The following is a 12,761-nucleotide window of genomic DNA, read 5'->3' as shown; positions in this document are numbered from 1 at the left end:
AGGGTCTGGAGTGCATAGCATGTCAGTTTAATGATTATTTTGGTGTTTCTTTTCCTGTAGGACCATGACGAATGTAACGAGACCGTAGATATAATTAGCCCTGGTGTTTGGGCCTTACCTTTGATGCTCATCAGTTTTCATGGGAGTAAATCTTGCATCCTAAAGCTGTCATCAAAGTGGATGCTGAAATTGCAGTGACATCATGGCAATAAGGATGTAGAATATTTACAATTGAGCTTTTTGGTGTGTGCGCTGGGAATGCCTCTTCTGTTTAGTGTTACTAGAACACCATGATAATTATTGGGCTGGTTATTTGTTAAAACAATTCAGACACAAATTTCAGGAGAAAATGAGGTGCCATCTAATGATAACCGACCCCAAGCAGAGAAGATGAATACATTGAGATTTGCTCCCGGCGATTCAGAACTAATCCTGAACGCATCATAAACTAGGTCTTCAGTGAGGCCTACAGAGGATATGTACATCCTCGGAGCTGTTAGGTCCTCTGCATCCAGTAGCACCTCAGGATAGGAGAACCTGGTTAATTTCTGCATACTCTGATCACCTCACAGGAGGCTCAGTCAGATTTTAGAAATGTCTCAAAGAAATTGAACCCTGGTGTCCTGGATTAACTAAGAGTCACAGTGAGAGGAGAAGGAACCTGTGGGTATGTGGGGTGTATGTGTGTGTCTGTGTGTGTCTATGTGTGGTATGCATTTGTATGTGTTAACCAACGAAGAATTTGCAGGTATATTTTTAAGCCTTCAATTTGAGCACATAACTTCCAGCAACCGTAATAGGAATTGAACACCTAGACAAAGAGAGAAAAATGCAAACCAGCCCCAGCACAGAGTGTAAATTAACTACATAAAAGATAACAGAACCAAGGATTCGCTAGGTGCGTGTAAGAGGAGGAAAACATCTTGAAACATTAAGAAGCATCGCCTATTAAAAACCAGAGGGGACTGGGGAAGGGAACTTGCCACACACAGACCCGTAATCACCCCCTCAGCCCCTCAGACCTCTTAGTTCTGACGGATGTGGCGTCATTCTCCAAGCAGTGCATGTAACCAAAGCCATATGCTGCTCGTCAGCTTTACGCCAAGAACATCTTACATACAAATGGACATTGTTTTACATTTTTTACTGGAATCGGAGACACAAACCGACACAGCTAAATAAGGAAAGGCAGTGCGTTAATGTGGCCTAGCTCCAATTCACTGACAGCTCCATCTTTCCAACATTTTAAATGAAAAGAAAATCCCCCCTCTCATTTTCATTCATCATAAAAACAAATTTTAATTCATTTGGACCAAATTTTGACCATTTGGACTCATTTAGGAGGTCAAGGGAGTAGAGAATACTAGATTGGTTTCTTTCCCCTAGAAATCCCCCAGGTTGCCTGTTATGGGGATTTATAGACACAAGTCATGCCTACTTCCTTGAATATTATATGCCTGCGCCTTTTATCCTAATCTCAGAAAGGGAATGTCTTTGAAATAAATCTAGGAGAGTAGCTTCCAAACCAAGCTGATGAATAAAATCACCTGGGGAGCTATAAAAACATCCAGATTCCTGGGTCCTTTCCCGTATCTGCCGAATCAGAGACTCTGGTGGCGCGGCCAGCAGAACACGTCCTCCGGAGATGCTGATGCCACCAGTCTGGGCCAGCAGCTGGAAGAAGCCTCCAGCTTCTCTTCCAAGACGGTGGCCTGCCGGTCACTAATCGCAGGTTCCTATGCTAGCATGTTAGAGGAAGGAAAACTGGCCTTTGTGGAAGCAACTCAATATTATCTCCGAGTCCAATTCAAACTCTTCCAAGTCATTAGAACATTTCAAGTTCTTTACTTGGGGATCAATTCTAGTGCAGTGTGTAACTGGGCATTTAAGGCCTCAGTTTTCCTTGAGTGGTTCCGGATCGCTGCTTCCCTGCAGGAACATTCTACTCCAGCCACACTGTTCTGCTTTCCCGAATCCAGAGGCTGCTTCAAGGCCCAGCCAAAGATCACCTCTGCCATGAAAACAGCAATGACTACATTAGCTTCTTCTCCCTCTGAGGCTCCCTCGGGCTAGTGGGAGGCGTATAATTTAACACTTAATTGTTTTCTAATTGCTTGCGATCTGTTCTGCTCCCTCGCCCTATTATGAGCCGCTCAAGAGTGGAGACCATGGTTCCCTCCCAGGGTCTCTAACCAGGCTGGTTGCCTGCCTGGCTCTCCACCGTGGTGGCCCCAGAGGCCCAGGCTGGCATGAAATTGGCTCTCCATGCGTACTTATTGAATTAATGAATTTGTTGACGGAATGATTATTGGAACGTGTAGTCGGAAATCACAGCCTGAAAACAAATGACTTCGTAGTATGCTCCATTCTTGGTCCATTCAATCCCTGACATTGCATGGATACGGATCGAGGGCCTCCTCTGTGCCGGCACTGTCCCAGGTGCTGGGGACACAGCAAGGAAATGTCCCTTATGGATGCACTAAGTGTGAGCTTGTAAAGGAAGGTAAAGTAAAAGCTTCTGAAAATGAAATTGCTCTTCCAGATCCTGGAAACTGAAAAACAGGACAGAGATCATTTCAATAATAATCATAGCTCAGAAAATGTAGGATGACAACTCGGTGCCGGTAATTGGGTTTTGCAATATTGCAGTTCAAAGTAGCCCCATGTACTAACAGAACCACAGTGAGGACTGGTTTTCTTCCCTTCCAGAGCCTTCCTCACCACATTTGCCGAGCGATAGAGGCCTCTACAAACTAGGCATTGCTGCTTATTTTAATTTTGCGTATATTTTATGCTAAAGGCTTAGCTCTTTGGCAGCATGAGCTGGTCAGGCAAGTCTCATCTGTTGGCTTTTGGTGTCCTTTGATGTCTTCTCCTTTCGTGACACAATCCTACAGTCAAGAGGTCACGACCTCACACTAGGCAAGTCGATCTGAAACCACCCAAAACTTGGCGATTTGGCTAAAGGAATGATAGTGTTAATTTTGCAGAAGACTCCTCTTTTTCTATCTGGTTTTTAAAACGTGGTGAGCCTGTCCTTTCTGCTCTGCATTTCACCGCCCGCGTTCTCTGCCTGTGCACAGGCAAAAGTCAGCAGGACGCATTTCAGCCTCACCCAGAGCCACCCTCTCTGCTCCGCACCCGGCCTCAGCCCTGCCTGGTGGTAATTACCCGGCGAGCCAATTGCAGGGAGAAACAGCCCACAGAGATTTCTGCTGCCAAGTAATTAGGGCCGGAGAAGTTCCACAGACCATTAGTGTCACTTTGGGGAACAGGATTTTACAAACATTGTGGCAGGTACTTGATCTGAAGGCCCATGTCTTTTTAAGTAGGAATGAACATCAGAAAAAGAGGAAGGGGGTGAGACACGAATGAGAAAACAGAGGGAGAGAACTTAGTGCAAGCAGGGTTAAGGAGGGAAGGTAGAGAGGAGAGAGACTTAGGTTTGGCTGGTTTTCTGTTCACTGAAGAAGACAGTGTATTCATTTAAAGGATCAATTAGTTGTTTTGCGCCTGTAGCTGTCCCCGAATGGTGGGGTGACTGTCACACAGGAAGGCAAGTTTTGCTAGGCAAATTGCTATCCAAATGACACCCACAATTTGTCTCTCCCTGCTTCCCTGTCCTGGGAGCCATTTACTCTGCTGCTGTCCCCAGGGCCCCTGGCACGCGGCTCCGAGTAACGGAGCTCCCTGGCGCTTCATCTAACTCGTCGTCCTCGGGGTCCACGTCATTCTTCCCAGCAAAGGACGTCTTGGTGAAGTTTCAGTGATTATTCTGAGGCATCAGTAAAATGAATTCGGTGTCAACATACAGTCTATCCTATGATATAGGGGTGAGATGGGGCTGAGAGACGCAGGGAAATGACTTGTTTTCTACTCTCGTGTTCAAAATACGTTTGAATATATTGATTTCCTGGTTTCCTTGAATAGAGGTGCCACTGCGTTGTACCCTGATAAAAGTCAGACCTGTGTCAGGGTAAAGTCCAGCATGGATTTCTGACCACATGTAACCCTGAGATTTCCTGATTTGATGTCGTTACATAGTTTTAGTAAGATAAATTATTATATGACAAGCTACATAAGACTTCATTAGGATATTTTTTTAATGCCTGACAATGAAACAAATCAGAAAAATAAAATGATGACAGACTGTGCTGAGACCTTTGTTTTAGAAACTGTGTTGTTCTAAGAGACTGCAGAAGTCTTGGGCTATGTACCCCCAAATGATCGCCTGTGTATCATCTATTTATCAATGTATCTCTTTTATCTATCTTTCTGTTTATCGTTATCATCTGTCATCTATCTATTTCTAATCAATTATCTATCTATCTATCATGTATCTATCAACTGTCTATCTATCTACCTGTTTCCGGAGCATTTGCTTGCTCGCAGCAAGCTGTCTCGGGATTCTACTGAACACCCTCACGTCACCTCTCAGGGGCCAGCACTGGTTTGCTCTTCCAGGTGGTAGCTTTGCTCCTTGGTGTTTAGACCTCTGAAAATTCTGAGGGCTGAGTCCTGGCCAATCAGCACTTCAGCAGGGGTTTTGCTAGAATTGCCTCTGTTTGATTTGGTCAATATAACTTGTCTCGGGAACAACCTGTTAGTTCCCCAGCTTGAAAACAATTCGGCTTCCGAAGCTCCTGCTGGCAGGCAGCTCTCCAGCTCAGTGCGGGCGCTCTGCCTGCGCCTGGGCAATGCTGCCCGATGTCCCAAGCCCAGACCTCCCCTCACCTGTTCTGCAGAAGGGCCACTCCTCCTTGGTGCTCCCCTGGGCACTTTGTCCTTGTTTCTCCAGTTCCAGCTGCCTTGAAACCGTTTGCAGACATGCCCGTCACCCCGCTAGACCGTGGGCTCCCCCAGGATGAAGACTGTGTCTGATTCATCCTTGCTTTCAAAACTAGTGCAACACTCGGGTCCAGAGAGCATGGCTTTTCTTTAGTGTTTGCTGTGTGAGAAAATGAAGACAGAAATGGAAAGAGACAGGAACAGGGGCGTGGGCCTCCCCGCTGGCAGTCATCATGTCTGGTTCCTCATTTTCCTCTTTCTGTCCCTGTCTCTGAACAGTCCCCACTGAGCACCCAGGCACTCTGTTCCTAACTTTCATGCCTCTTTCCTGCTCCTTCTTAGTCCCAGGGAAAAGGTGACAGGGCCAGGTGAGAGGTCAATGGTCCCCTACTGTACCTGTTAGGGAAGACCAGGTTCCGCTGTGGTCACAGATAACTCCCCGAATTGCAGCATCTAAAAGAGCAAAGTTTCTTTTTTTAATTTGTTTGTTTTTAGATTGCTTTCTCTAAACATTTATCACCAGTTGGCTGGTTGCCTGCTCCATTCGGTCCTCCCTCTGGGACTCCGCTGTTAGAGGGGTTTCCGTCTGAGATGTTATTGATCGGTGGGACAGAGGTGAAAATACCGCAGTGAATCCCTCACGGGCTCTTGAAATCTCCACACAGAAGTGACACCGTCACTGTCTACATTTCATTGTCCAAAGCAAGTCAGACAGGCACACGGAATTTCAAGGGAGCTAGGAAATGCATTTCTGCTATGCGCCTAGGACGAGAAATGGAAATATTTTGTGGACGGTGCCAATAACTACCATGACTCAAAAAAGGAGATTTATCAACCTAGAGCTATCTGGAGTGATCCATCTATCGATAGAATGAGACTTCCTGCCACACTTTCTGTTGTGCTGAATTCCATCTTTTCTCTAGGTTTGCTAGACCCCTTTTATACTGCCTGCTACTAAGGGAACCCCCAAATTAAGGCAACACTTGGGGTTCTGCATATTCTCTGACTAAGTCCTCAGACAGATGCTGACAGCCGTCTTCTATGTGGGGGACTATTCCTGGCCTGACTCTATCAATTATATTTCTCAGCTCCTCAAGGATTTGGGGACACCAAGATGGGGACAGGAAGCACTGATGGCCTCCTGGGCACACTGGTGGCTGGGCTGGGCCCGGTCAGTGCAGGAGCCTCGGCCAGGCCAGCTGGGCTCTGAGACTCAGGCCTGCAAACGGCCTGCTCCTTTGGCCCGTCCCATGGGTTGCAGCCTCAGCCCCCTCCCGTCCTCTCCCCTGTTTGACACTGTCTCAGGGGGTCTCCTGGATTCTGAATCTCACCACTTGTGCTCTTTAGGCTCACCTCGCCGTACCCTGGCGTGGTACCCTGCCCCATTCCCAGCACAGCTCCCAGGGCATGGCTTGGGGACTTTGGCCCTACCCCCATAATCTCCATCATCTCTGTTCTCCCCTCCTACACACACCGCTGCTAATAAAATACCAGCTACGTAGATTATAAGTGTGCCCGCTGAGAAGCCAACACTTTAGACAGGTCTTCAAGACTCTCATTCCAGCCAGATTGTCACTCTTAGATCTCCTCCTATAAGTAAATCGTCGGTCACATCTACTCTGGGACTCTGTTACTTGACACTTTGGTTTGATGGTTCTGACAAAGAGCTGTGACGTGACCCAAGGCCACCCAGCAGGGATAGATCTGCACTGGCCCAGGTCCCTGACAGCTGTGAAGGGCCTGAGGAGCTTCTTGTCCTATTGGAGAGTCCACAGAAGTAAAAAGGAGAAGCTCACTCCTCCCTGGCCCGTGATGGGTTGAAGGCAGAGAGTATTTCTTAAAGCAAAGGTTCTCAGAGTGTGGCCCCTGGCCCAGCAGCGCTGGCACCACCTGAGAACCTGTTGGAAGTGCAGATTCTTGGGACCACCCAGACCTACTAAAAAAGTTCTGGAGAGAGGGGGCAGCCACCTGTGCTTCTGCAAGCCCTGCAGGAGTGCCTGCTGCACGCTGATGTCTGGGAACCGTGGCTCCCACCGAGGCTGGTCTGCTTGGGAGCTCGTGGGGTGTCTGCTACCCCTCATACCCTGAGGACAACCTTGGCCCTGCTAGACCAGAGCCTTCAAGATCCTCCCAGGAGTTTCACTTTCATAAATGCCCCCAGGGACTTCACTGTCATCAAAGTTTGCAGAAAACACTGGTAAAAAGGCCAAGAGGGTCAGGGCCTGGGAGGGTGCTGAGTTCTGGATTTGGGAGGCTTGGGAAGGTAAGAGAATTGCTCTGACTGAAGGAAATCAAGAAAAGAAAGTCTGGAAAGTATTGGGCAGCCGGGTAGAATTAATGTGGTTGATTTCTGATTATGCAGCTGGAGGATTTCTGAGCCCCTTAACTCCCTGCGTTCCCATTTAACCCAGTTAGGACGTGGAAGCTCCTACAGCTCTCTAGCTGGACATCAGCACCTCTCTGACCTTTCCCTCCTTCCTTCTGAGAGCTGCCTGGCACTTCCTCTATGTGCCGTCATCTCATCCTGTCCCTGAGCTGCCACCCCTGCCACGGAGGCCCCTGTGGGCCTGCTGTCCCATGCACAGCCTTCCTCCTGCTCTGGACACAGGGTGGGGGGACATTGAAAGATACCTCAGAGAATTTTGTTTCAGTGCCCCCTCCCCACCCTGATCAGTCATGGTTCCAGCAGGAAACAATGGCACGCTCAAATTAAGGTGATTTGTTGAGGACTTAAGTTTACAAAGGTGTGGGCAGGAGGTAGGAAGACCATGATGAATAGTGCAGTGTCCTGGGTTAGTAACAGCCGAGCTCCTACCATGCCCAGGTCCTGGACGGGGAGGGAGAACAGGGTCACACGTTTTGAGAAGAGCAATGGTCTTTTCAAGAAGAGACGGGACATAGAGTCCGAGGCAGCGACCCAGGGACAGAGCTTGGGGAGAAGGAGCCTGACCTTGCTCTCTTTCCTCCTCTGGTCTGCCTGGGAGCCCAGGGCCACACCCAGATAGATGTGGTCCAGACAGGTGAGCTTTCCAGGGCAGGGACAGGTGCTGAGGGGATGGGGTGGGGGAACAATAGCCAGCACACCCCCTAATCGTGTAAATGAGGTGCAGTCCAAGGTCGCACACACGGTTGAATAAAGCAGACAAGCAATGGTCCATCATTCATCTACTCAGCAAATACCTTCTCGAGCCAGGACAGTGTTAGGTGCTGGAGACAGAAAGATGAGCAGGTAGGAATTTTGTTCCCTACTGGGTGTTCTGAGGAGTTAAGGTCACTGAATGAATAAGGTTTGGGAGCTAGTGTAGCTCTGTTTTTCTCAATGTCACGGTCTCCTACTCCTGATGGATAATTGAGATACAGGCTACAGTTGCTATTTTGAGTAAGGACCTGCCCTTATTAATGATTGAGACATGCTGGGAAGGGTCTGCTAACCTGCTGAAGCCTGAATCTCATCATTTGGGTTCACAATTGGGTCTTAAAGGATTTCTTCATTTTTGAGAGTGCCTTATGGAAATGATCCCCCAGCCCCCACCCCGGACAGGCAATTCCTTCCACCCTCGGCTCCCACCGCTGGCTGCACTGGGGAGTCGCAGGAGAGCCTTTGGGAACACAGATACCTATGCCCATCCCCAAAGATTCTCTTTTACTGGTCATTGGGACCTGGGCAGTGGGAGCCACGGGAGCCACGGCCTGAAACCTCGATCGCGTGAGTTTGTTCGCTGAGAGTCAGCTGTGAGCAAAACTGGTACTGGGGGTGGAGGCAGCACTGGAAGGGGAAACTGGGAGACCAAAGACCTTTACAGTTTTGTCTGGTGGGGTCACTCTTGGGTGGAGGAGATTCAGGAGCCTGCAGCAGCACTTGCCGTAGTCCAGCTGGTGTGGGAGGCAGGGTTAGGACCCCTCAGTCGGGATGAAACGATGTGGAGGCTGTGCCTGGGGGTGCACGAGGCCCCGCTGAGGAGGGAGCTCCCCTTTGGGGCAGGACCTGCCTGGCGTGAGGTGAGGGAGGACTCAACCTCAGTAGCACCAGTACAGGGCTCGGTCCTGTCTCCATTTACAGTTTTGAAATTTGGTTCATCATGTATGTTTTGCATTAATTTTGATTTGCATTAAAATATCGTTTATTGTGATTACTGAGTTTTCTGGCTCTCCTTTCAGTTTTTCGCCAGAAGCAGCAAAACTCAGCTCGACCTGGTCCCGCCCTGCTCTGGGCACAGGGAGGTGGCACGTATTGCAGTGTGGTGGAGCACAGCTTGTGCTTATGGGAACAGGCTTTGTTTGGGACGGAACAGACTTGGATTTGAACCTTGGCCTCAGCCGTGTGACCTTGGGGTGATCACTCCCCTCTCTGAACCTCAGTTTCATTCACTGTAGCCTGCGGGTAACAAATCCCCACTTGGCAGGGCGTCTGTGAGGGCGGAATTCACTAATATGTTGGATGTACTTGCACTGCAGAACGCAGAGCCCAGCACAGAGTGGGGGTCTCACAAAGGGCTCTGGGTGACAGTGCCATGCCCGGCACGGGCACGTCTGCTACCATCTGCTACCTGGTAGGCAGGCAGCGCGCAGGTAGGGCCCCCGCATCCCCCACCCCCAAATCCCCCCACACCCACACCCCCCCTGCACCCCGGCACCTCCCACACCCATGGCATCCCCGAACCCCTGCACCCCCACACCCCTGCACCCCCTGTCCTCAGCAGCTGATGGTTCTGCCTCTCCCCTTTTCAGGTGCCAGTGATCCTTGGCAGCCCAGCACAGCTCCAAGTCCCCCCTTTCATCTGCCACCCCGCCCCCTCCCAGCCGCCACCTCCTCCCGGCCTCCCGGCATCCCTGTCCCCCGCAGCTCACAGAAGGCCCCTTTGTCTCTGGCCCACACCTGACTGCGGCACAGCGAGGTGGTGACGGCGCTGCTGGCGCCCAGCCAGGCACTTTCAGCAATAGCAACATTAGTCATGCCTCTCCCAGAAGCAGCCTCCTAAGCCTGCAAGGCTCTGGGTGGCCCCGCGCGGCCCTGGCCCGGTGTTTTTCTTTTCCTTTCCATGGTGATTTTTAAAGGTAAACTGCTTTTTGGTGCCAGAGACCCTCTGGGTCAGTCTTGGGCCTGCTGCCTGGTGCTCTGGCTTGAAGAGACCGTCACCACGTTGCCCCTGCAGAGCTGGACACTGAGCTGCCACCGGTGTGCGCCCCTGGGGCTGAGGGTCCCTCCTCACCCCCCCAGGGAGGAGAACTGCCTGGGGCTGCACCTTCCTTTCCAGAGCAGGATGCTGCTCCATCCCCTGGCACTGGGGCTCCCCAGAGGTGCAAGGCTGTTTGTTACCACGGGTTTTCTTAATTCTCCCCTAGGACATGCAGAGGAAGGTGGGGTTCGTGGCCGCCAAGGAGTATGGCCACTTGCCCGGCATGTCAGGATGAAGCAGATGAAACAGCCCTGCACCAGGCGGCCTCCTCCTCCGGAAACTCTGGAACACAGCTCTGGGGGGGTCCTGGCACTGGGAGCTCCTGCACTGGTGGGGGGGCTGGTGCTGGATGGCCTGGTGGAGGGAGGTCCCTGCCAGTGGGGGCCCCTGGCATTGAAGAGCCGCTAGCACTGGGGAGCTCTTGGCGTTGGGGAGCCCCTGGCACTGGGCGGGGTCCCAGGCAGTTTGAAGCCAGGTTGTTGGTACAACTGAAAGTGGGAGCTGACTAAGGTGGTCTTTAGGGTCGTCCACAAAAATCCGTGTATTTCTCTCCTCCCAGGCATGTGGTAGGACTGCACTTTCTCGACGTGTTGAACTTGGGCGTTATTCGAGTAGAAGTGGCTGTGTTGCTTCTGAGTGCGCAAGCCTGTGCCTTGCTGTGCAACACCCTTCCCCTTTGCCATGGCAACTGGCAACGTCCTAGGCAGTGGCCTCCTGTTTTGTACCCCCCCCATGCATCAGCCCTGGTCCTGGAGTGAGGAGGATGAGGGGTTGTTTGTCCCCTCGGTGTAACCTGGCCCACCCTGACTGCTGCACTGACCGGCCCTCCCGGCTCCTGCAGGCCACGGGTACAGGCAGGAGAAAGAACAGTGCCTGTCGCCTTGTAAGCCTGCAGTTGCAGAGGGAGGTCTCCGCGGTGGGTCAGAGGAGCACCCGGTGTGTGGCACCCAGGACTCTCCCCGACTCACGTCTTAGCTCATCTTTAAAAACTTAGAGTTTTGCCATGAAGTTTTCTATAAATAAGATAGACGGGCTTAGCACACAAAAACTCAGGACACACAGATGAATCTGAATTTTGGATAAACAATGCTAAACAATATATACTGTTTTAAGTATAAGCAATGTTGGTGACATACAAAAAAACTTATGTGCTATTTATCTGAAATTCAAGTTTAACTGGGTGTCTTGTATTTTATCAAGCAACCCTATCTACAAACCTTTCTTCCCTCTAAATTACTGTAGCAGTTTAACTCTATTGCTCACTTCCACCTGGGATTATAATAATTGTGTCCCCATTTTATCTGTCCCATTGCTTTTGGGGCTTCTTGAGGTTACACCCATGGATCTGACACCCGGCCTAGACCCCCCTCGCGTAACGCAGGTATTAATGAAAACACTGGTTTTGACCTGGCAGAAGGCTTTTAGAGGTGCTCAAAGAAAACAAAATACAAAAAAATGAAAAGTACAAAGTATGAGACGTTTGTGTTCTTTTCCATGTTCCTTCCAAATGTTAGCAGCGTCTGGCATTTTACATCTGGCCGTGACCATGGTCCTGGCAGCCAGAAGGAAAAGCCTCACTTCTTCGTAGGTTGCTGTCATCGCTCCCCAGCAGCCCCTGTGCTGGAAACCAAGCCCGTGCTTCCAGGGTCCCTGCACCACTCTGGGCAGCTGCTCTGCAAACTCTTCCGCCCCAGGAGGTGGGAGGCATCCTGTCTTGGAAAGCGAGCATCTCACAGAGGGCAGTGCACTGGGGCCTTCCGGAGCCTCCAACACTTCAGTGAACTCCTAGGCATCCTCATGACGTTGGCTTTGCTGAAGAACCTGGGAACACAGCGGTAGGTGACCGAAGTGGGAGCTGCTGGGTGAAGTGTCCTTTGGTGTGGCACACGCCATGCTTGCCACTGCGGAAACCCACAGTGGGAGCCATCAAGCTTCCTGTATGTCGAACTTCAGCCAGTTCCCAGTTTTTAGCCCTTAGAGAAGTCTCAACATCCCAAGAGCAGATGTCCCTCACTCCTCACGGCCAAGACACTACTTAATGTTTATCTCACTCTCCCTTAGTCTGGGCTCAGGGTGACGAAGTTTCTATTCATCCTCCAATCGCGCTGGGCTTCCCTCCCGCCCGTTCCCTAGGCAGTCGTGTTCTTGCTGTCCCGGGTTATTGTGGGGAAGGTAGAAACTAACCTGATGTTAGGAATCTTATGACACTTTAGGCCACTGCTACTGCCTGTAGGAGACAAGGCACCTCTGACTCAACTCAGGAAAAGCTTATGCAGCCAGTGAATTTCCCTACATTGCAGGGTTTCCCCCCAGGTGCATCCCAGCTCAGCTCTCCGCCATCTCCATAGCAGCCTACATCCCAGAGTAAGCAGAGAGAGTCATGATCACCAGGACTGGGATGGGGGTGCTCTGGTGTTTCTTTATGAGGATTTGTCATCTTGTTCTGGTAGAAGCCTGATGTGTAGCACCTGCATTCAGCCCCCAAAATGGGCCCCCGTGGACCCAGTGGCTCCCAACACTCTTGGCACTCAGGTCCGTGTGAATGTTTCCTCGTAGCTAAGATCCATTCATCACGCACATGCAGGGCAGCCGCGGGAATGCAGAGCCCTGCAAAGGGAACATCAGAAGGTGGGAACTTAGCTCGGATTATCCATTTATGCCCTAACTTTCTCTCTCTCTCATATACCCTGTACAATTGCCAAAGATAAAAAGCAGTGACAATGTCATGCTGTGTTGTGGAATTGGCACAAGGTCATGTCACAAAGAAACCAGAGTCTACTCCAAGGACCCCACCGG

This window comes from Lemur catta, chromosome 13 (assembly GCF_020740605.2).
Source record: "Lemur catta isolate mLemCat1 chromosome 13, mLemCat1.pri, whole genome shotgun sequence".
Lineage (NCBI taxonomy): Eukaryota > Metazoa > Chordata > Mammalia > Primates > Lemuridae > Lemur > Lemur catta.
Note: the sequence above shows the minus strand (reverse complement) of the source record.